General features: G+C 44.7%; 1 non-coding gene across 1 annotated transcript; it reads right to left on the reverse strand.

The window, feature by feature from the left end:
- Positions 1–22,051: 22,051 nt before the first annotated feature.
- LOC116972670 lies at positions 22,052–22,210 on the reverse strand. Its single transcript, XR_004411869.1, has one exon. It is a non-coding gene; the product is annotated as a U1 spliceosomal RNA (small nuclear RNA).
- Positions 22,211–24,053: the final 1,843 nt, after the last annotated feature.

Consider the following 24,053-nt stretch of genomic DNA (forward strand, 5'->3'; position numbering starts at 1 on the left):
CTGTGAACACACTTGAGAATGTTGTATTTTTCAAGGAGATTACCCTGCCTTCTTATGAAAGCAAGACAGTACAGGCCTCATCTGCTTAATCTCACCTCATGCAGCTAACCTGTGATTCCATACCTCACCAACCAGGAAAGACACAAAATGCTGGACTAATTCAGCGGGTCAGGCAGCATCCCTGGAGAACATGGATAGATGAAGTTTCAGATTGGGACTCTTCAGACCGATGCGTGACGTTTCTTGTTAGGGACTCTTCTTCAGATTAATTGGTGATGTTTCGGGTCAGGATCCATCTTCAGACTAATTCCAGACTTCATATGGATGCACCAGGGATGGGGATTGAGCCCTTTCACAAACCATGAAGAAGATCTTGCTGCAGTGCAATATGGCACACCAGGGACACTGTTCATTCACAGCGCACTCAGTGATATCATTAATGTGTGTCTGACAGTCTCCAGTTTATATAGTTTAGATTAGAGATACAGCACAGAAACAGACCCTTCGGCCCACCGAGTTCTCACTGACCAGCGATCCCTGCACGCTTACACTATCCTACACACACTAGGGACAGTTTATATTTACAGTATTCTGAGCCAATTAGCCAACAAACCTGTACGTCTTTGGAGTGTGGGAGGAAATCAGAGCTTACGGGGGAAAATCTTGGCAGGTCACGGGGAGAACGTACAGACAAGCACCCGTAGTCAGGATTGAACCCTGGTCTTGGCACTGTAAGGCAGCAACTCTACCGCTGCGCCACCCTGCCACGCTTTTACAACAGGCAATATTTCAAACAAAAATAATCGAAGCAAGTAGTGCAGGAAAACAATTGTATTATGCAACTAAATTTCCATTCTTGTGTCTCCTCCCTCGTCCTGGAAGGCTGAGCCACACAATGTTATAGAATTCCGAGTGCAGCCAACAAACCTGTGGCCTATACTGTCAGCCACTTTTACAGCGAGTCTTGATACTGACAGGTTCACCTTGAACATGTGGGGAATTTTTCCAACCACCAATCCTTATCAGAACACAACAGACGCATTGGCTTTCATTTTTATTATGATATACTCTGGCTGTTGGCAAACTATCTTTCTGTTGTGTGACACAGAAAATAACCTGCCCATTCTCAGTAGAACACCTGATCATATCGGATATTTCACCTGAGCCCAGTTTCGTTCTGAGGCAATAAAAACAGTTTATATCTTTTGTTACCTCAGCACAGAAAGCTAACTGCATCAGCAGAATAGTTGGGGCTAATAAAGCACAAGCAACGGTTCATAACTGGACATTTCCCATATGGGTCTTCATACCACACAGCCAGATTATCTAGTGAGTCATTTGAGGAGGCCATGGGGCCGATTTTTAATCAGTGCCAGTTTTGTGAGGAAAGGAGATTGTCAGATAGTCATAGCCCTGCCCGTACAGCATGGAAACATGCCCTTCTGCCCAGGTTGACAATGCAGACCAAGTCACCACACTGGACCAGTCGCATTTGCCTGCATTTGGGCCATTTCCCTCTAAACCTTTCCTGTTCATATATCTCTTTAACTGTATTTTCAATGTTGTAATTATATCAACTTCTACAGCTTTCTCTGGCAGTCCGTCCCAGATACGGGCTACCTTCTGAGTGAAAAGGTTGCCCCTGAAGTCCCTCTTAAATTTCTCTCCTCTTGCTTTAAGCCTATGCCCTCTAGTTTTAGTATCCTCGACCCTGGGAAAGAGATACAGACAGATACACAGAATAGTCCAGCACACAGGAGCCGGCCCTTCATCCATTATGTCCGTGTCGAACACAATGCCAAGTTAAATTAATCTCTGCCTGCATGCAATCCATATCCATCCATTCTTGGCATATCCGTGCCTATTTTCAATGGTTCAATGCTTCATTATTGTCATGCCTGCACAACACCGTGAAACTTTTTTGCACAACACCAAAAGCACAGTCGCCATACTTTTTGGCACCATCTACAAAGGAAAAATACCGGTTTAAAGTCCACAGGTTGGAGCAAACCCCAGGTAAGCCGCTTCAATACCTCTATCTTATCAGCGTCCACCACCACCACCACCCCTGGAAGCTCATTCCATGAGCCCACTGCGCTTTGAGTAAAAAAACTTGCTTGGCACACCTCCTTTAAGCTTTGCTCCTCTCACCTATTATAAGCTCCATAAAAAAACTAATCTGATAACTGATTGGTTGTTTATGGTGCTTATAATTTAAGGAATGTCAATCCATCCATTTTATGTATGGCACCAAGGTGAACTACACAAATAACAGCACTGTTATATGAAGGAATAGGCAACCAAGCTTGAATAATTAATGCAAAGCATTCTTTTCTGCACCTAATTCTCAGTCGCTAATTGCTTTCCAGTTCCTCCACTGCTCTCTATGGGTAATTTACCATTTGTGCATACTTTTCACTGACATTAGTGTTCTTCCATAACAGCTTTGCAAACATAATATAACCCATAAGCTGTTGCAAAATGTGTCAATATTTTCCGAATGGAGAACATTCTTCCCTTCTTAACCCCATTCTCCTGCCTTCTCCCCATAACCCCTGACATCCTTATTAATCACGAACCTCTCTATTTCGGCCTTAAAAATATCAATTGACTTGGCCTCCACAGCATTCTGTGGCAATGAATTCCACAGATTCACCACCCATTGACAAAATAAATTGCTCCTCATTTCCTTCCTAAGGGAATGTCCTTTTATTCTGATGCTATGACCTCTAGTCCTAGAAATATCCTCTTCACATCCACTCTATCCAGGCCTTTCACTATTTGGTAAGTTTCAACGAGGTCCCCCTCACCCTGCTAAATTCAGGCAATGGTTTTCTTTATAATTAGACAATGTAAGATATATTTGCATTAATATCAGTTTAAAATGAGTGGCCCTGACTCCTGCTGGATTAAAACGGGATAATGCAGCATAATCTGCCAAGGCACCAATCTCTTACACAGTCTTTGCCTTCAACATTAGTTGAAGCACATAGATGGCTGTGGAATATAAAGCTTCTCCATGGTACAAATATCACAATAATGCTTGTGAAATATTGAAGTAAGCGACGGCAATATGGATTGGGGGAAAATATAAAATGTCCTAGTCACCTCCTCACTAATGAGCGTGTCTTTCTTTGTTTTTAAAGAGAGAAAACAAGCTGTGAATGGGTAAGGGCAGGAACAACTGACTCCCTGACCGGCAGTAACTGCTAGTACTTAACTTGAGAACATAGAACAGTACAGAACAGGAACAGGCCCTTTGCCCACAATGCCAAACTTCTTCCTAGGTAGCTGACCAGTGGGACAAGATGTCACTCCACCCACCATCCTAAAGAAGGGTCTCGACCCGAAATGGCACCTGTTCCTTCTCTCCAAAGATGCTCTCTTGTCCCGCTGAGTTACTCCAGCATTTTGAGTCAATCCTATATCCCAGGGTGGAAATGTCCAACACTAGATGCCATAGCTACATGGTGAGAGAGGGAAAATTTAATGGAGACGCGCGGGGCAAATATTTTTTCCAACACAGATAGTGGTGGGGGCCTGGAATGCAATGCCAGAGGTGGTGTTGAAGGCAAATATGATAGTGCCTTTAAGAAGCTTTTAAATTGGCATGTGGAAGTGCAGGGAATAGAGGGCTAATGATCATATACAGGCAGAAAAGATCAGTTTAACCTAGCATCATGTTGTTCAAGAAGGAACTGCAGATGCTGGAAGTTCGAAGGTACACAAAAATGCTGGAGAAACTCAGCGGGTGCAGCAGCATCTATGGAGCGAAGGAAATAGGCGACGTTTCGGGCCGAAACCCTTCTTCTTCATAACCTAACATCATGTTTGGCACAAACATTGTAAGTAAGTAAGTAAGTAAGTTTTATTTATATAGCACGTTTTAAGTCAACTCGCATTGACACCAAAGTGCTTTACATAAAATAGATAATAAGTTTCCATACAAACCATAGAAAAAGGTTAAAAAATAAAGAAAATGGACACAACAAATTATAGAGTTCAACACAAACGTCCCCCCACAGCAGAATCAAAAATTTCCACTGTGGGGAAATGCACCAGAAAGTTAAGTCCTCCTCCTCTGTGAAACACCCGAGGTCGGGGCCCATTTGTGGCCTTGCAGCCAGTCCGATGATTTTCAGGGCCCTCTTGCCGTGAAGATGGAACATCCGGCGTTGGGTGAAACATTCCTCAAGCGGCTTGGAAAGTCTGGAGCGGCTGCCTCCTCCCCGGATACCAGGGCACTCGTAGCCCTCAGGCCGCGCTGGTTGGAGCTTCGATCCCTGGCTCTGCGGCGCTCCAAATCCAGCGCCGCCCGCGGCTGGATGCCCGCAGCCACAGCTCCGCGATGTTGGGAGTCGGCGGCCATAGAACTCCGGAGATTACCGCATGGCGACCCGGTAAGGCATCGCCAGCTCCCTGTTGGTATCCCAGCGCTGGGCCGCCGCCAAAGCTGTAGTCCCTGCCGGTCCTGACAGGAAACGCCGCTCCATTCTCGAAGGTAGGCCGGGAAGACGGGGCGAAGAAGCAGCTTGGAGGGATGCTGCCTCTCCGACCAGGTAGGGGACTAAGAATTAAAGTTTCCCCCTTCCCCCCCCCCACCCCCCACATAAGAGACCTCCAACTAACTAACTAATCTTTTTTTAACAGGACTTAAAATAAAAAAATGGTGAAGAGACGGACTGCGGGCAGGCTGCCATACACAGACGGCGCCCACTCCTGCACATCCACCATCTTGATCCTTGTTCCTTATTGTGGGCTGAAGGGCCTGTTCATGTGATGTACTGTGGTGTCCTATGTTCTATACCGCCATCTTCTGACTGTCTGCTCTCTGGTCCCTCACTGTACCAGTGACCATGTGGAATCTCTTGACCTTTGAGTTGCCAGCCATCTCTGCAGCCCAGGCTCTACTGAGATGTTTTAGTGCTCCTGGACTGTAGCAGGAGGCTTCTGGCTGTGTGAGACCCTGATGGACAGTAAGGATTCAGAGGGAAATGGCCCAAATGCAGGCAAATGGGACTAGTCTAATTTGCCAACTTGGTCAGCATTGCCATGCTATGCTGAAGGGCATGTTTCCATGCTGTACATGTATGGCTTTATGACTCTATCTGACAATCTCCCTTCCTCTTCTTGGCGGTATTGTAGGAATCAAGTGAGACCCCTGAGTCTTTAGCACAGTCTGGGACACCAAGGGGTGTCTTTTCGTCTTGCTCACCACCTGCGTACATCCAGAAAATTGTAAGTGCATTGCCTATGAATTCCCACTTGTTCTTTTTAACATCTCGAGCCTGTGGGCCAAGCTTCCTGTTGACAGCACACGTTTAGGGAAAAAGCTGTGATGATTTGAGTTTAAAATAAATGCAAATGATGGGATTTACAATTCATTTCAATGACGGTTCTTGCCCACAGTACAATGCAGGCAGACTATCTTAGTTTGTTAGACGATGAAGTTTATGCGATGAGCTAAAATGAACACTAGGAGAGCCCTGTGTATTTCCTACCCTGACTGAGCATTCAGCGTTACTAAAAGGCTTCTGCCCGAATATTTCAGGATTGCCATTGTACAATTTCTAATGTATAATGGTTGCAAGGAAGGAAAGTAAACAGGAAGGCAGACAGATAGATGCATAATATAAAAGAATATCAACTCACCTAGTAAAGGAAGATTTGTACATTTACCTCTTGTGAAGGGTCACAGTTATAACATTGTTGTAAGAGAGAAAAAAAAATAGCTCCAGGTCTGTTTACTTAAATACAGCCCAGATATCAAAATGTATACAAATCAAGCAACATGCATTCTTGACAATGTATTTCAGGATAGATTTTAAAGCAACTGCTTATCTATTTTATTTCGAAGTCACGTGAGCGGCTAGGGAGATCGCTGCTAAGATTAGCAGCAGACGGTAGTTTAAATATAGCCGTGGCTAGGTTTCGATTGCCGCTAAAGATAACAGCAGCCGGTGTTAGCCGCAGCCAGGGCAGCGAACGCTAGGTATGCTCAGTTGCCATAGCGCCTAAAAATGTTTTAAACATAGATGCTGCTGAGGCAGCATACGCTGTAGACCGGTATATAGTGCGTGCTCTATTTGTAGGGGCATTTCGATATACTACAGATAGTTCTTTAATTGGTCAAAATCTGAAGAACTGATTAAGGTAGTTCAATAGAGCTGGCAGTATTTAAAAGCGGTTGCTGTTCGGTCACGTTTGTGACTGTCGCAGCAGATAGGACCTTTATTATCATACACCATATGGTGTAGTAAAATTTGACTTGCCATTACGGCACAGAATGGGGCTCTACTGGAGCGGGCGGCTGTTCGGAGGACCTCCATTGAGGCTCCAGAAAGCAGCTCCTGGCTTGGGAAGCCTTTTTTCAGCTGTGTCTATTAGACACCTGTGGAGCAATACCTAGTGCAGGGTTGCGTCATGATAATTTCCGCTCAGTAGAGGGGACTGTTGGAGATCTTTCATAAGAGACCCCAACCATGTGGATATCGACAAAGCAGTCGATTCTTTGATCCAATGGAGCTATGCTTCTGTTTAAATCATATGAACTGTGTTCCGTATACCGGAGGCATTACAGACGGCTCCAGTAATTTGTCTGTGACAACACCTGGCAGGGTTGCAGCATTTCTCCCACTGTCTAGCGGACTATCAGGAAGAGGTGACCGATTATAATGCCGGCTCATCCGAGTCATATGGGGGCCAGAGGTCTGAGGAAACAACACCTGGTACAGGGTTGCACTCTATTTCCTCCCTGAAATACTCCGTTGAGTTTCCAAAAGGGAGCAAGGACTCGGAGTCACTAGCAGGTGCTACCTGTCTGGTAAGTATAATAAATAATGATGATTTATACTGACAGAGCGCCGATATACACAGTTAGTCCCGATTCGGCTCCTAGAGGGAGCAGCTTGTCAATCCTGAGTCGGGGCCAAGTCAAAGCCAAATCTGTGGGACAAGTCCTGTCGGACGAATTGGGTTAAGGGCATTCTGTCCCCACATCTATGGCAGATGTGATTGGCTATTTGTCTCAATTGGAACATCTAATGAATCAGATGGTGGCACGAAAAATGCTCCGTGTTACGGAGGCATGTACAGGCAGTTCGAGTCATACGCTTGAGGCAGCTCCTGGTTCAGGGTTGCAATATCCCTCCCACTCGGATGAAAGGAGTGTTGGAGATGGTGCCAAATTATATGCTCCGTGTTACGGAGGCATGCACAGGCAGTTCAAGTCATATGCCTGTAGCAACACCTGGTTCAGGGTTGCACTATTCCTCCCACTCTAAGGGAGTTTTCAGAGTCCAGTATGGATCTGACTCCGAAAATGACTCTGAACATGACTTGTGCCTGAATCCCATGCTTTAATGCATGATGTACGAGAGTCGCATAGGAAGAGCTGCCTGCTCTTGCCCCTAAATTTGCTGTTCCCTTGGGGACGGGCAAGCCACTACAAGAGGAGTTGGCCAGCGGCATCAGCTATCTAACATCACACCAGCTGAAGAAATGGCAAGCATGGCAGACAGGGTCTGCAAATGGAACTTCGCTAAAGTTCCAACAAGCAAATCGACCCGGGTTCAGTGACACTGGCAGGTAAGGTCTCTTTATTAACCTCCGTAAAACTCTGAATTGGAGCAGCCTGTCGGCCCAGGTTTGGGTTTACTGGCAGCATGGGCTGTCTAGAATTATTTCACTGTCTCTGGGATAGATCAGGTTGATGCAGAGACATTGGCAGGGAACCTTGCATGGTAACCTCTGTAAGAACAGCTTGGTTACCCTGGTTCAGGGTAGACCATCATGGAACTGGCTGGCCATATGGGTCATATTGACCAGGGAAGCACTGCCTCATCATCTGTGATTGAGGTTATCAGGCTGCTCAGTAGAATGAAGTAGTTGAAGTCTTCCTCAACACATGTTTAAATTTCTGCTCAGTTAGTACAGTTGCCGGTTCATTGGAATCATCATTGCCATCCTCTCTGGGGTAGGTAGCTACCAGCAGGAAGCTGGTCTGGCATATAATATTTTTATCCGACCTGCAGGTTCATGTTGTGAATCGACAATGTATTTATAATAATCCGTAGGCTATCAATACCAGTATTCCTGATTGAGTGGCAGGTCGAAGAGATTGGGTTGTGCACTCTGGCGACTCAGACAAGTGGTTTCAGTCAGAGGACTGCAAAGCAATTCCCGTCGTGGTGACTCTTATAGTCAAGAGTTGACAGGGTACTTGTATTCCCATATCAACGGGAGACTGCGTTTTCAGCTCTAGTCATGTTCTGATTATATGTTATCAGCTAAATTTATCAATAACTAGATAACGCATCTTCCGTGGCAAGAGAAGCCGCTTGTGCTGCTTTATCATTCTCTATAGTACCATAAGTGGGACAATAAATGATTGGTTATTCTCCTGCTGTTCACTAAAGTTATGCAGGGTGTCTTTTTTATGACCACTCTAATAGCCTACACTCATTATTGTGTGCGATGTATATCAGTAAATTATTATGCAAATATTCTTCTACTGTATTCCTAATGGGAGCAGTATTTTTAAGATGATTATGCTTTCAGTAACTGATCTCAGCACAAAAAACACAGTCATCACTCTATCTCTGGCTTGGTCTCTGGGTCATAACTGACATTAGGGTTGTTTGAAATGGGCATGATTGCGTACATTTGAAGTTGACAACACAGAGCCAAGATTGGGGGTGTCATTAGGTATAAAAGTGCACTGAGCTTGCTAGTACATATGAGATGAAAGATAGTTTCTTTATTGTTATTCAATAGTCTCAAGATATTGCTGATGGCTCATTATCAGCCAATAGAATGGATAGTTCCCTTTCATCATACATCAAAAGACTTACATAGTGCATGTTAATAAATTATAAAAAGTTTGGTTGAATATGTCTGAATATTTGCAGATAGAACTCTGCACAGTGTTGCATGAGTTATTGTCCAACTCAAAGTCAATTGGGACTATGGTCTGGTTAAGAACAATGGCCATGTATGCAAGTTAGCATCATGGTATTAATAACCCATGTTTTTCTACCATTTATGGTTTATCTGTTTAAGTGTTTCACATACAAATTGGGTTACTGCATGAAACCACAGAGCTTTGAAGACTTCACGTAGTCACTCACGTGACTTCAAAATAAAATAGAAAGATTAAACGAGAACTTACCGTTTGAAGTTAGATCTTTATTTTATGAGAAGTTGAAGAGAGGGAATACGTGCCCTCCACTCCCAACTCTACTTCTCATAAAGATCATTCGGTAGTTCTAAGGTCGTTAATCTTTCTATAGTATCAGTTCAGCAACTAGTCTGTGGTTTCATATACTGCTCTGAAGGTTGATGCGCATGCGGGCTGGCGGGCTATTCCCTCACTTCAACTTCTCATAAAGTAAAGATCAAACTTCAAACGGTAAGTTCTCGTTTAGTCTTTCTATTTCACTTAAAATTATTAATGTGAATCAAAATTGGCATCATTGTGACTGATTAGGTTTTTTAAAGTTTTTAGTTTTGGAGATACAGCACGCTAATAGGCCTTTTTGGCCCACCGAGTCCTTATCGACCAGCAATCCCCACACATTAACACTTTCCCACACACACTAGGGAGAATTTACACATCCACCACTTTGGAGTGTGGGTGGAAACCAAAGATCTTGGTGAAAACTCACGCAGTCACGGGGAGAACGTACAAACCCCATACGGACAGTATCGGTAGTCGGGATTGAGCCCGAGTCTCCAGCGCTATATCGCAGCAACTCTACCGCTGCGCCACCATAGTTATCATAACCTGGAGCAAATGATAGAGAGGTGATTGGAGAGGTGTATTTTAAGATGAATCACCTTTCAGTAACAAACACAGTGGTGGCAGTTGAGAAATAAATTACATTTTATTTTATGGTCTGACATATCCTGGCCACTCTGAACACCAACATTTTCAATATTTTTAGAGTTTTCTGTTTTTCTATTGCAGCAAAAACAAAAAGCTAAATAGTTTGTTGGTTGAGTCGGTAGTAAGGAAGGCAAATGCAATGTTAGCATTCATTTCGAGAGGACTAGAATATAAAGGCAAGGAGGTAAAGCTGAGACTTTACAAGGTGCTGATTATGCAACATTTGGAATATTATGAGCAGTTTTGGATCCCATATCTGAGGAAGGATGTGCTGGCATTGGAGAGGGTCCAGAAGAGGGTTACGAGTATCTAGGACCAGAGGGCACAACGTCAGAACAAAAGGACGTACCTTAAGAAAGATGAGAAGGAATTCCTTTAGTCTGAGGGTGGTAAATCTTTGGAATTCCTTGCCGCAGATGGCTATCAAGGCCAAGTCATTGATTAGTTTTAAAGCGGAGATTGATGGGTTCTTGATTAGTAAGGCCGTCAAAGGTTATGGGGAGGAGGCAAAAGAATGGAAAAATAAATCGGTCATGATCGAAAGGTGGAGCAGACTCAATGTGCCTAATGACCTAATTCTGGTCCTATGTCTTATTAATCACATTGTATTCCATCTGCCAACTTTTTATCTATTCACTTAACCGATGGTCCAAAATTAGTAGTGGGAGTAACTACTTTGTCTTTTCTTGTAATGATCTGATTGAAAATGATATTTAAATAAAGGGAGAAATACAAATGACCTACAATTCCAACTGACCTAGTAGAAAGGATATACTTTTGCTGATTTGCTCTCGCCGACATTAGTTTGCAATGTGGTGGCACAGCGGTAGAGTTGCTACTTTACAGCACCAGACACCCGGGTTTGATCTTGACTACTGTCCCAAGTTTGTACGTTGTCCCGTGACCTGCGTAGGTTTTCTCCAGTTGCTCCGGTTTCCTTACACAGTCCAAAGACATACAGGTTTGGAGGTTAATTGGCTTGGTAAAATTGTACATTGTCCCTAGTGTTTGTAGGATAGTGTAAGTGTACAGGGATCGCTGGTCGGTGCAGTCTTGGTGGGCAGAAGGGTCTCTTTCCACGCTGTATCTCTAAACTAAACATTGGTAAGCATGGTCTGGATCCTCAATGAGGCTATTCTCAATGGCAGGGCCTGGAAAAAAACAACAATGTCATGTGGCGAGGGACACTTTGACAACCAGCTAAGCCTTCCCACATGACTTTGCTAAATGCCAATGTTTCAGAAATATACGAAAGCAAGTAAAAATCAATAGGATGACAAAGACATTATCATGAGTGTTAATTGTACTTAAAATAAAGAAATTGAAATACCTAAAAATTGAAAACATTGAACTAAAGTCAATTAATTCAGAAGAAATGTAAATTACCCAATGCTTATCTTTGTCCAACACAGTTATTCCTCTTCTCTTGAAATGAAAGGACTTGCTGTTCCTTTGCCAAGTTTAACTTGAGTTTGGTCCAGCAGAAAGATTCCCCATCATGTGTTAGAGAATGCAGCAAATGCAATATATTTGGTTTAGGTTTGTATGTATGTCAAAAGTTTGTTTTGCATGCTACCCAAACAGATCAGATAAGTACAATAGATGGGTCAAAGGGGAAGATGCAGAGTGCAAGACTATAGTTCTCTGCATCATTGCATATCTCTTCTAGAGACGTTCCATGATAACAGAGGGGACAAAGCTGTTCCAGGTTCAGGTTGAGGTCGCTTTCAAGCTTCTGTAACTTCTGCTAGATGAGAAAAAGGAATGACCGTGGTGGGACAAATCTTTGATTATGTTGGCTGTTTTCTGAGGCAGCATGAAGTGTGGATGGAGTCATTGGTGGGAAGTCCGTACTGCATGATGGATGGTCTGTATCTGCTCTCCAAATTTTCTTACGGTCTTTTGCAGAGATGTTGCCAACCCCACCTATGATGCAACCCAACAGTATGCCTTCTTTGGTGCATCCACAGATGTTTGTAAGAGTGATTGGAGAAGCTGAATTTCCTCATTCTCCTCAGGAAGTAGAGGCGATGGTAGACCTTCTTGGCTATCACATCAATGAAGTTGGTCCAGGACAGGTTGTTGGTAATATTAGTTGAGAACTAGCTCCTTCATCTTACTGACATTGAGGGAGAGGTTATTGGCCTGACACCATGTTACTAAGTTCTCTATCTTCTTTCTGTACTCTGTGTCATCAGTGTCCATGACAGATCCCTCCATAGCGGTGTCATCTGCAAACTTGTAGATACAGTTAGAACTGAATTTGGCTGAACAGTCGTGAGTGTGTTGGGTCTGTAGTAGGTGGGCTGAGAATGCAACCATCACTGGGGTTGAGAATTATCGTGTTATAAATTAAAATATTATCACCTATCCTCACTGACTAGTCTTTAGGTTAGAAAATCCAGGATCCAATGACATAGTGAGAGCTGATTCCTCGATCATAGAAACATAGAGAGTAGATGCAGGAGTAGGCCATTCAGCCCTTCGAGCCAGCACCGCCATTCAATATGATCATGGCTGATCATTGCAGAATCAGTAGCCCGTTCCTGTTTTTTCCCCCTTGATTCCATTAGCCCTAAGAGCTATATCTAACTCTCTCTTGAATACATCCAGTGAATTGGCCTCCATTGCCTTCTGTGGCAGAGAATTCAACAGATTCACAACTCACTGACTGGCTAAAAAAAGTTTTGAATGGGATTATGGCATTGAAGGCAGAGCTATAGTTGATAAATAGGAGTCAAATGTAGGAGTGCTTGTTGTCTCGGTGTTTTGGAGTTAGGTTTAGCACCAGGGAGATGGTTTCTGCTCTGGACTTGTGATGGGAAGCAATCAATGGTCTGAGTTTGACCGGAAAGCTGGATGTGCTTTATCATCAATCTCTCGAAGCACTTCATGATGGTCATTATTAATGCCTCTGGATGGTAGTCATTAAGGGAAGTCACCTCACCTTCCTTTGGCACCGGGATGATGGAGGTCTTGAAGCTGGTGGGGACCACTGATTGGCGTGATGAGATGTTAGAGCAGGATGGTGCTGGAGTGTGATAACTCTTTGTGTGATCTTCCCAGAGAAGGATCTGCAACCATCTGATACACATTTGTGTCCTGCTGTTAGACTCCATAATTAGACTCCTGTTTTTTTTTGTGGGAATTGCAAATGGTGGCACTCTCAGAAAAAAACTGGCATTCTTAAAGAATTGCAGGCATTTTCAGATACAAATTACCTCACTAGACACTGAATTTTAACTGGAGCCTTGAGTTGGGATGCAATAATGATGGGCCTACATCCCTCCTGAACTCTCAAGGGCTGATTGCCTAGTACATGTTAGACACTGGCCGCAAGCAATGGATTGTGTCTTCTGAAGAAAGGCACAAAATGCTGGTGCAACTCAGAGGTTCAGGCAGCATCTCTGGAGAGCAAGAATAAGTGACGTTTTGGGTCGGAACCTTTCTTCAGATATTGCCTTTGCTTATAGCCAAGCATGAGATATTGTGAATCAGCACTGCCTGGATTAATAAACCCAGCCAGTTTTCTGCTGCTCAAAGTCCAAGGGACTTTTAACACATATTGCAGACAAAGAGAAGATACACGTGTCTTTCTCTTAGTAAGTTTAAAGAAAAGTACATTATAAAGAGCTCTTGGAGACCTTCTTATAGATTGCAGATGTCTTCATTAGCATCGTGTCACAGTTTACCAGAGTGTGCTGTGCCATTTAAATATTTGCTGCTTGAATGAGATTAGTGCCATTAAATTGACTAGAATATCATTACTATAACATCTAATCTGAAGCAGGATAAACTATAGTCACATTAATGATTATGAGTGTATTGAGGCCTAATTATTAAAATCTCACCTTATTCAGTTAATTTGCAAATTCTACATCCATGATGTGTCCTTACCTATTCTTTATTTTACTTATTATAATTGCATACAATTTCATGCTCTATTTCATAAACGCTTTTGTAAGGTTGTGGAAGCAGCTGTACATAGATCCCTATAGAGACCCAAGCCTCTCTATATATGATCTGATCCTCTGACCAATTCACTCTTAATATACAACCAACACAACCCGAAGACTGCCAGGTGTTCCACGCGTGGAAACAGCGGAGAACGGTATTGCAGTGCCATCTAAAAGATATACATTACTTTTTGGATAGCAAAAAAAAGATGTTGGACTTCCTCAGTTTGGCATGAATTTCGGGGTAGAAATGTTATCTGGCTTGTTGAGTTGCCATCCTTTCCTCACCATCCTTTCCTCACCATTGGTGCAAGTCACAAGCTTCCTGCCAGCTGTTTGCCAGGAATCTTGGACTCTGCTTCCATTGTGGGCTCTTCAGGGAGTCCAACCATCGAATATGAAGCTCCAGTAATTCACTTCCCTCCGCACAACAGGAAATCCCTTTGAACCAGTGCCATTTCCTCTGAATGGAGAATACTGGCTGCCTGGACTTGAGAGTCTGAGCAATAGGAAGAAGTTGGGCAGGCTAGGAGTTTATTCCTAGGATCGAAGGAGGCTGAGAGGTGATCTTATGGCAATGTATAAAATGAGAATAGATCGGGTCAATGGATGAAATATTTTACACAGAAAATCAAGAACCATACTTAATAGGAGAGAGAGAGGGGGAGAGAGAGAGAGAGAGAGAGAGAGGGGGGGGGAGAGAGAGAGAGAGAGAGGGGGGGAGAGAGAGGGGGAGAGAGAGAGGAGAGGGAGAGAGAGAGAGAGTAGGGAGAGAGGGAGAGGGAGAGAGGGAGAGAGAGGGGGAAAGAGAGAGAGAGAGAGAGAGAGGGGGAGAGAGAGAGGGAGAGAGGGAGAGAGGGAGAGAGGGAGAGAGGGAGAGGGAGAGAGGGAGAGAGGGAGAGAGGGAGAGAGGGAGAGAGAGAGGGAGAGAGGGAGAGAGAGAGGGAGAGAGGGAGAGGGAGAGAGGGAGAGGGAGGGGGGGAGAGGGGGAGGGTGAGCGGGAGGGGGAGGGGGGGGGGGGGGGGGAGGGGGAGGGGAGGGGGAGGGGGAGGGGGAGGGGAGGGGGAGGGGGAGGGGGAGGGGAGGGGGAGGGGGAGGGGGAGGGGGAGGGAGAGAGAGACACTTTAACATCGTGAAGCCCGTGGTCTCTGGTAAGAAGAGGCCGACTTGGGAGCTGCATTCCACGGAGAGAGTTTCAACCACCCCGTCGGGGTCTTCGATCGTTGGCTGCAGGTGCTTTGATGGTGGATGTGGATGGTTTGACTGTGGATGGTTTGACTGCCTTGACCGTGGGAGACCGCGTGTGGAATGTGGAATCCACTGTAATGGATATTTATGTTAACTTTTGTGTGGTTTATGTGTCTTGTTGCTTTTCACTTAGTGTGGCTGTATGGTAACTCAGGTTTCACTGTACCTCATTATATGACAATAAACTGACCTGGAAACCTTGACCTTGAATTACAAAACTCTGTATAAAAAAGCTAAAGAATAATTGCAAAGTATCTTAATTAATTGAATTGAATTGAATACCTTTACGGTCTGAACGAAATTTCGTGCCTGCAGTCATACATACAATCATACAATAAAAAACAACAATAAACACAAATTAACATCCACCACAGTGTATCCTCCAAGCACCTCCTCACTGTGGTGGAGGCAAAAATCTTACGGTTACTGTCTCTTCCCTCCTCTTCTCCCTCTGCGCTGAGGCGATACCCCACCGGGCGATGGCACAAACAATCCCGCGGCTCACCAAACCCCGCGAACGGGCCGGTTCAAACACCACGGCCCGGGGTGGTCGAAGCTGCCGCCCTCCAGTCCAGCATACGCAGCCGCTGGCTCGCGGCTGAACCCCGGACTCAGGTCACCAGAACGCCGTCCCAGCCACCGAGCACATTCCAGCCCCGAGCCGGATCGCCCTCACGTGAGTACCGTTCCTCCCTCAGGCTGGGCCACTCCGACGGGAGTGCCGTTCCTCCCTCGGGCTGGGCCACTCCGACGGGAGTGTCATTCCTCCCTCGGGCTGGGCCATTCCGAAGGGAGTGCCGTTCCTCCCTCGGGCTGGGCCACTCCGACGGGAGCGTCACAGCCCCTCATGAGAGAGTCTCAGCCCCAATTCCAGAAACAAATTTTAAATGTTGAAAGTTGCGGTATTTTAACTTGCAGAATAAAGAATTTTAATGAGTGATGTATTAAAAAGGAACACATAATAATCCAACACAATTGATTCAAATAATAACTCAAAAAATTGTCACTTTATGGAGGTAAGAAGTTGATCAAGTATTTCACAAAATAAACCTGATAAATTTTACACAATGACATATTCTACTTCAGTACCAACCTAACTGTTCTGTGTCACCTGCTTTCCTTTGGGAGATACACTGGTGAGATGCAAGATAAATAACACTTTCAGCAGAAAATGAAAATACCATCTCACCAAAAAGTTCTATTTAAAAATAGAAGCACTGTAGACACATAAAAGAACTAACAAAGTGAACAGTCAACAGTGAACAATAACTAAAGAACACACCATTTGATATTGTTGCCTTGACCTAAAATAGAAAGATTAAACGAGAACTTACCGTTTGAAGTTTGATCTTTATTTTATGAGAAGTTGAAGTGATGGACTACGTGAAGAGTCTGCCAGCCGCATGCACGTCAATCTTTAGAGCAGCTGTATGATACCACAGACTAGTTACTGAACTTAAGCTATAGAAAGATTAATGATCTTAGAAATACCGAATGATCTTTATGAGAAGTAGTGGAGGGTACGTATTGCCTCACTTCAACTTCTCATAAATAAAGATCAAACTTCAAACGGTAAGTTCTTGTTTAATCTTTCTATTTTATTTCGAAGTCACGTGAGTGACCATGTGAAGACTTCAAAGCTCTGTGGTTTCATGCAGTAACCCAATCTCTGTGAAACACTTAAACAATTAATGGTAGAAAAAACATGGGTTATTAATACCATGATGTTAACTTGCATACACGGCCATTGTTCTTAACCAGACCATAGTCCCAATTGGCTTTGAGTTAGACAATAACTCATGCAACACTGTGCAGAAATCTATCTGCAAATATCCAGACATATTCAACCAAAATTTATAATTTCTTAACATGCACTATATAAGCCTCTTGCTGTATGATGAAAGGGAACTATCCATTCTATTGGCTGCTAATGAGCCATCAGCAATATCTTGAGACTATTGAATAACAATAAAGAAACTTTAATCTCATAGGTACTAGCAAGCTCAGTGCACTTGTATACCAAATGACAACCCCAATCACTGCTCTGGTGGGTATGCTGTCAACTTCAAATGTACGCAATCATGCCCATTTTGCTTATGAGATCATTCCCATAACAAACAACCCTAATATCAGTTATGACCCAGAGACCGAGCCAGAGATTGAGTAAAGACTGTGTTCTTTGTGCTGAGAGCAGTTGCTGAAAGCATAATCATCTTAAAAAATACTGCTCCCATTAGGAATACAGTAGAAGAATATTTGCATAATAATTTACTGATATACATTGCACACCTCAATGAGTGTAGGCTATTAGAGTGGTTATATAAAAGACACCCTGCATAACGCTAGTGAACAGCGGGTGAATAACCAATCATTTATTGTCCCACTTATGGTACTATAGAGAATGACAAAACAGCACAAGCAGTGTCAATTGTGCTATCACATAAACGCTTCTCTAGGCTCAAACTGAAAGCCACACAAACCTCTGTTACTTCCGTTTAAAAGTAACTCACATATTTTGTACACAAACTTCCCATACAATCGTGCAGAGCTAGCTGCCCGAGAAGACAGGCTGCCCCAGCCATCACTCGTGGTCGAGTAAATAGGAGTTGCTTCAGCCGCCTTACCATGGCCTGAATTAATAGGCAAAATTGGCACTATTAAATTTCATGTTGCCTCATTCTTAATATCGCAAAAGGTATATACTGATAACCCCCAAGAATTATCAGCTGCAAATTTTGCATATTATCTAAAACTCGATGACACAATGCCCTTTGATCTGAGTAGGGCAGCATTGGCTTCCACCACTGGCTTTGTTATCAAAACACCAGATAATCTGTGCCTCATGTGTATAGATATGGCAAAGTATGCATCGTCAAGATCGATTCTCTGAATCAGTTAAATTGCTGAAAGCCAATCATCCATCTTAAACTGGGTAACTAAACATATGATCAGATTAGCCAAATGCTAACCTGATTCGGCATGCTCCCTGTTTCCGTAATCTTGAGAAGTATCAGAAATATACCCCTCTTGTTCTTGGCCAGACCACTCATCCTCCGATGACATGTCATTGCTTCCACTCGGAACCACCGTTCCTCTATTGACCATACGGACGGATCCTTATGACTAGAAAACACAGTTTCCCCTTGATGTGGGAATACGAGTTCCCTGTCAATTTAGCATAATGCAAACCTGAATCAGGAATTGCTTCACAGTCCTCTGACTGAAACCACTTGTCTGAGTCGTGAGAGTGCACAACACAATCTCTTCGACCCTCCACTCAATCAGGAATACTGATATTGAGAGCCTACGGATTATTATAAATACATTGTTGATTCACAACATGAACCTGCAGGTCAGATAAAAAATATTATATGCCAGACCAGCTTCCTGCTTGTAGCTATCAATCCCAGAGAGGATGGCAATAATGTTTCCAATGAACCGGCAACCCTACTAACTGAGCAGAAATGTAAACATGTGTTGAGGAAGACTTCCACTACTTCATTCTATTGGGCAGCCTGATAACCTCATTCACAGATGATGAGGCAGTGCCCCTGGTCAATATGACCCATATGGCCAGACAGTTCCATGATGGTCTACCCTAAACCAGGGTAACCAAGCTGTTCCTATTTGGAACTTACAGAGATTATTATGCAAGGCACCCTGCCAATGTCTCTGCATCAACCTGATCTATCCCTGAGACAGTGAAAAAATACTAGACAGCCCATGCTGCCAGTAAACTCAAACTTGGGTCGACAGACTGCTCCATTTTGGAGTTTTACGGAGGTTAATAAAGAGACCTTACCTGCTAGCGTCTCTGAACCCGGGTCGATCTGCTTGTTGGTGCTTCAGCGAAGTTACATTTGCAGACCCTGTCTGTCATGCATGCCATTTCTTCAGCTGGTGTGATGCCACTGGCCAACTCCTCTTGTAGTGGCTTGCCCGTCCCCGAGGGAACAGCAAATTTAAAGGCAAGAGCAGGCAGCTCTTCCTTATGCGACTCTTGTACATCATGCATTAAAGCATGAGATTCAGGCACATACTCATGTTCGGAGTCAGCTCCATACTGATCTCTGACACCCCCGAAGAGTGTGAGAAATAGTGCAACCCTGAACCAGGCGTTGCCACAGGCATATGACTCGAACTGCCTGTGCATGCCTCCGTAGCACAGAGCATATTTTGTGCCACCATCTCCCATACTCTTCCGAGTGGGAGGAATATTGCAACCATGAACCAGGAGTTGCCACATGCGTATGACTTGAACTGCCTGTGCATGCCTCCACAGCACAGAGCATATTATATGGCACCATCTCCGATACTCTTCCGAGTGGGAAGAATATTGCAACCCTGAACCAGGTGTTGCTACAGGCGTATGACTTGAACTGCCTGCGCATGCCTCCGTAACACGGAGCATATTTTTTGGCACCATCTCCAACACTCCTTTCATCCGAGTGGGAGGAATATTGCAACCCTGAACCAGGGGTTGCTACAGGCATATCTCGAACTGCCTGTGCATGCCTCCGTAACACGGAGCATTTCTCGTGCCACCATCTGATTCATCAGATCTTCCAATTGAGACAAACGGCCAATCACATCTGCCATAGATGTGGGGACAGAATCCCCTTGACCCAATTCGTCCGACAGGACTTGTCCCACAGACTTGGCTTTGACTTGGCCCCGACTCGGGGTTGCCAAGCTGCTCCCTCTAGGAGTCGAATCGGGACTAGCTGTGCAGATTGGCACTCTGTCGGTATAAATCATTATTTATTATACTTACCAGACAAGTTGCACCTGCTAGTGACTCCGAGTCCTTGCTCCCTTCTGGAGCCTCAACTGAGTATTTCAGGGAGGAAATAGAGCACAACCCTGCATCAGTTGTTGTTTCCTCAGGCCTCTGGCCCCCATATGACTTGGTTGAGCCGGCATTATAATCAGAGTCACCTCTTCCCGATACTCCCCTAGACAGAGTGGGAGAAATACTGCAACCCTGCCAGGTGTTGCAAATTACTGGAACCATCTGTAATGCCTCCGGTATATGGAACATAGTTTGTTCATATGATTAACCAGAAGCATAGCCCCATTGGATCAAAGATTCGACTGCTTTGTCGATATCCACATGGTTGGGGCCTCTTATGAAAGATTTCCAACAGTCCCCTCTACTGAGCGGAAATTATCATGAGGCAACTCTGCACCAGGTATTGCTCCACAGGTGTCTAATAGACACAGCTGAAAAAAGGCTTCCCAAGCCAGGAGCTCTTTTCTGGAGCCTCAATGGAGTTCTTAGAAGAGAAAATAGAATGCAACCCTGAACCAGGCGTTGCCGCCTCAGGCCTTTGGGTGACTACCTTTCGGAGCATTACTCCAAACAGCCACCTGCTCCAGTGGAGCCCCATTCTGTGCCGTAATGGCAAGTCAAAATTTACTACACCATATGATGTATAATAATAAATGTCCTATCTGCTGCGATAGTCACAAACGTGACCGAACAGCAACCACTATAAAAACTGCCAGCTCTATTTATAACTGCCCTATAAATACAGCACACACTGTATGCTGGTCTACAGCGTATTCTGCCTCAGCCAGCAGAATCTATGTTCAAAAATTGGTAGGCGCTATGGCAGCTGAGCTTACCTAGCATTCGCTGCCCTGGCCGCGGCTAATTTTCAAAAGGACAGGCTGCTGTTAAATACATCATGCGTCCACGTATTGACGCGCATGCGGGTGGTGGGCTCTTCACGTAGTCACTCACGTGACTTTGAAATAAAATAATACATTGTTCCCATTAATGGCTTTCATCGAGTGATCCTGGGAAGTAGCAATGAGTGGATATAGCACGAAATTTCGTTCAGACCGTAAGGTCTGAATGACAATAAAGGTATTCAATTCAATTCAATTCAATTCAATTCAATTCAATTCAATATTGGTCCGAGAGGTCATGTTTTATTTGATATCGGCATATAATTTGAAGAGTGACCATAATGCAACCAGCAGCATTTCCACTGTGACTAGAAAGTGAGGCACAGACTGTGTTCTTTCCACTGACGTTTCGGGGCAAGATCCTTCTTCAGTCTCGAGGGTGTCGACCCGAAACATCACCCATTCCTTCTATCCAGAGATGCTGAGTTACTCCAGCATTTTGTGTCTTTCTTCGGTTTAAACCAACATCTGGAGCTTCTTGATACATAGTACATATTTGGAATTTTCTATCCAAGAGAGCCGTGGAGGATTGCTCAAGACACTGATAATTTTTAGATATTGAGGGAAACAAAGGATTAGGACAAAAAAGTTGTACTGAGGTAAAATACTAGCCATATTAATATGAGCAAAAAAATACTGATTGCCACAGCATTCAAAGACTTACAGTGGTTATGTCTAGATGATCAATTCTAATTTCACCATGGGTTCCAGCATGTGGAATTAATAGCTATTATTATTAATGATGTCCACAACTAAAGTGGCACAAAAAATCATCTTGTTTTTAATGATGCCCGCTGAGGAAGGAAATCTGTTGTCTGCACTTGGTCTGTCCCCTATGTGACTCCAGAGAGCAGATTTACATGCTTGTCACTTCAATGTCCTCAGTAATGGTCTGACATGCCATTCAATTCCAGGGTAGCTAGAGAATGATAAATTAATAAAGGCTGTAATTCTATATCATTATTATAAGCTCTAAAATCGCCATTTTAAACATTCTCAGTTTAAATCCTTTATTTTCTCTAACAGGATCAAACAAGCAATCTCGACCCGAAACGACACCCATTCCTTCTTTCCAGAGAAGTTGCCTATCCCGCTGAGTTTCTCCAGTGTTTTGTGTGTATCTTCCATGAATACTACGTTTCACTTAGGTCACAGATGTTATAGCGGCACCTAGTGGTGGTTTGTGGAAGTGCATATCCTCGTCATTGGTTGGCTCGATCACGTGACTGTGGGAGTTCGTTCGCGGTCTTTCTTTTTTTCTTTTGTTTTTAGCGCGAACGCAGTCCCCCATTACCACAAATTTTGCAGTCGATTATCCCACATTTGGGGACATCGCAGGCGTCAGCACACCCAAAGTGCAATGGGATAGCCTCGTCCTGGGAGAACCACCTTGGTGATCATGGTGTCTCCCCTGCCAGGTAGGTATCGTTCGCGGGCTTTCTGTTCAGTCGACAGCGCTCCTCCCAGCAGCAGGAGCTATTCTCGAGTTAGCTGACAGGGCAAGCGCATTCTGAGCTCAATTATCGTTTTTTGTTTGTTAATAAAAATCATTTAACTTAACCTGCCTGTCTCGCTAAAGTGGTGACCCTGCTGGTCCGAACGTTTTTCAGATCTTTATCATGAACGCCGCCGAAAACCTCAATACCCAGCCCGCCCAGCAAAACGCGGTTGCCCTGAAACAGCCCGTTTTCTGGGCAGCACAGCCTCAAGTGTGGTTCACCCACATTGAGGCTCAATTCGAGCTCCGCAACCCGCCCGCTACTTCTATGTGGTTGGAGTGCTCAGTCAGGAGACTGCCACCCGGTTGCTACCGTACCTGCAAAATCCGCCTGTGTTCGGCAAGTACGAGGGTCTCAAGGCGCTGCTGCTCAGCACTTTCGGTCTCAGTTGCCGCGATCGCGTGGCCAGCCTGTTGCACATGGACGGCCTCAGCGATCGTAAGCTGTCCGCGCTGATGAGCAAGATGCTCGCTCTTATGGATGGCCACCAGCCCTGCCTGCTTTTCGAGCAGGCCTTCCTTGAGCAGATGCCCGATGACATCTGCCTGCTTCTCGCTGGGCTATATTTCGCCGACCCCCTGCAGCTCGTTGTATAAGCCGCCGAGCTGTGGCTTGCCAGGGAGCAGGACGGTGGATCAATCAGCCGGGTGTCCGCGCCTTCGCACCAGCAGCCTCGCAGGGACGTCAAGCCCTCCATGCCATCGCCGCGCCACAGTCGACCGCCGGAGACCGCATTAAGCGCCAGTAGTGCTATTACCACCAACACTGGGGTGCAGAGGCCTGCTCATTTTTGGGAAATGCCTCGGCCGATCGCCAGTAGAGGCTATTGCAGTCGGCCAGAACCATTGCCTTTACGTTCGGGATTGTAATTCCGGACTTCGCTTCCTGGTGGACACTCCTCACATTGGACTCTGCTGCAGCGGAATTATGAGGGTCCTTACCAGGTGTTGCGTCCCGGCGTCGTGACTTGTCTTTTGGATGTCGGGGGTCGGGAGGAAATTGTTTCAGTGACTCGCCTCAAGCCCGCACACATGGATATCGATAGCCCGGTGGTGGTGGCTTAACCCTGGCGTAAAGGTCGTCCGCTGGCCGAACCTGTTGCACCTGTTCTGCCTGTTTCCCCTGTGACTTTGCTGCCTGCTGGCTCTGTTCAGCCAGTTCAACCTTTACCGCCGGTTGTGCCTGTTCCTCCGGTCTCCACTCGGTCTAGTCGCCTCATTCGGCCTCCCGTTCAGTTCCTTACCTCGGGTTCTGAGGGGGGGTCTTGTAGCGGTGCCTAGCCATGGGTTGGGGAAGTTCGAACCCTCGTCATTGGTTGGCTCGATCACGTGACCGGGCACGCGTGTACTGAGTTCAATTATCGTTTTTTGTTTGTTAATAAAAACATTTAACTCAACCTGCCTGTCTCGCTAAAATGTCTTCATTTAAATGAATCTCGCATTTTCCTATCTGAGCAGTTGTTGCATCTCCAATGATAATGTTGATAACCTGACCCATGCATGCAGACTAAATAAGTACATTGATGTGCTTACCTTTATCAGTATAATTTAATAAACTTTTGGCTCAATCTCTTTGAAGCTGCCTTATAAATGATCTGCTAGCCTTGAGACAAAAGGAGATAACGTTAATTCTAATATTAATTTTAATTGTCAGACCTATTTAACTCTTGTAATAATAGTACCAGGATACCAGCATCCAAAGACTATAAATAATCTTACAATTGATATCGGCTCATTGATCCTATTTTAAGTATTAGTATTAAAGTTTCTT

This window comes from Amblyraja radiata, chromosome 4 (assembly GCF_010909765.2).
Source record: "Amblyraja radiata isolate CabotCenter1 chromosome 4, sAmbRad1.1.pri, whole genome shotgun sequence".
NCBI classification, from domain to species: domain Eukaryota; kingdom Metazoa; phylum Chordata; class Chondrichthyes; order Rajiformes; family Rajidae; genus Amblyraja; species Amblyraja radiata.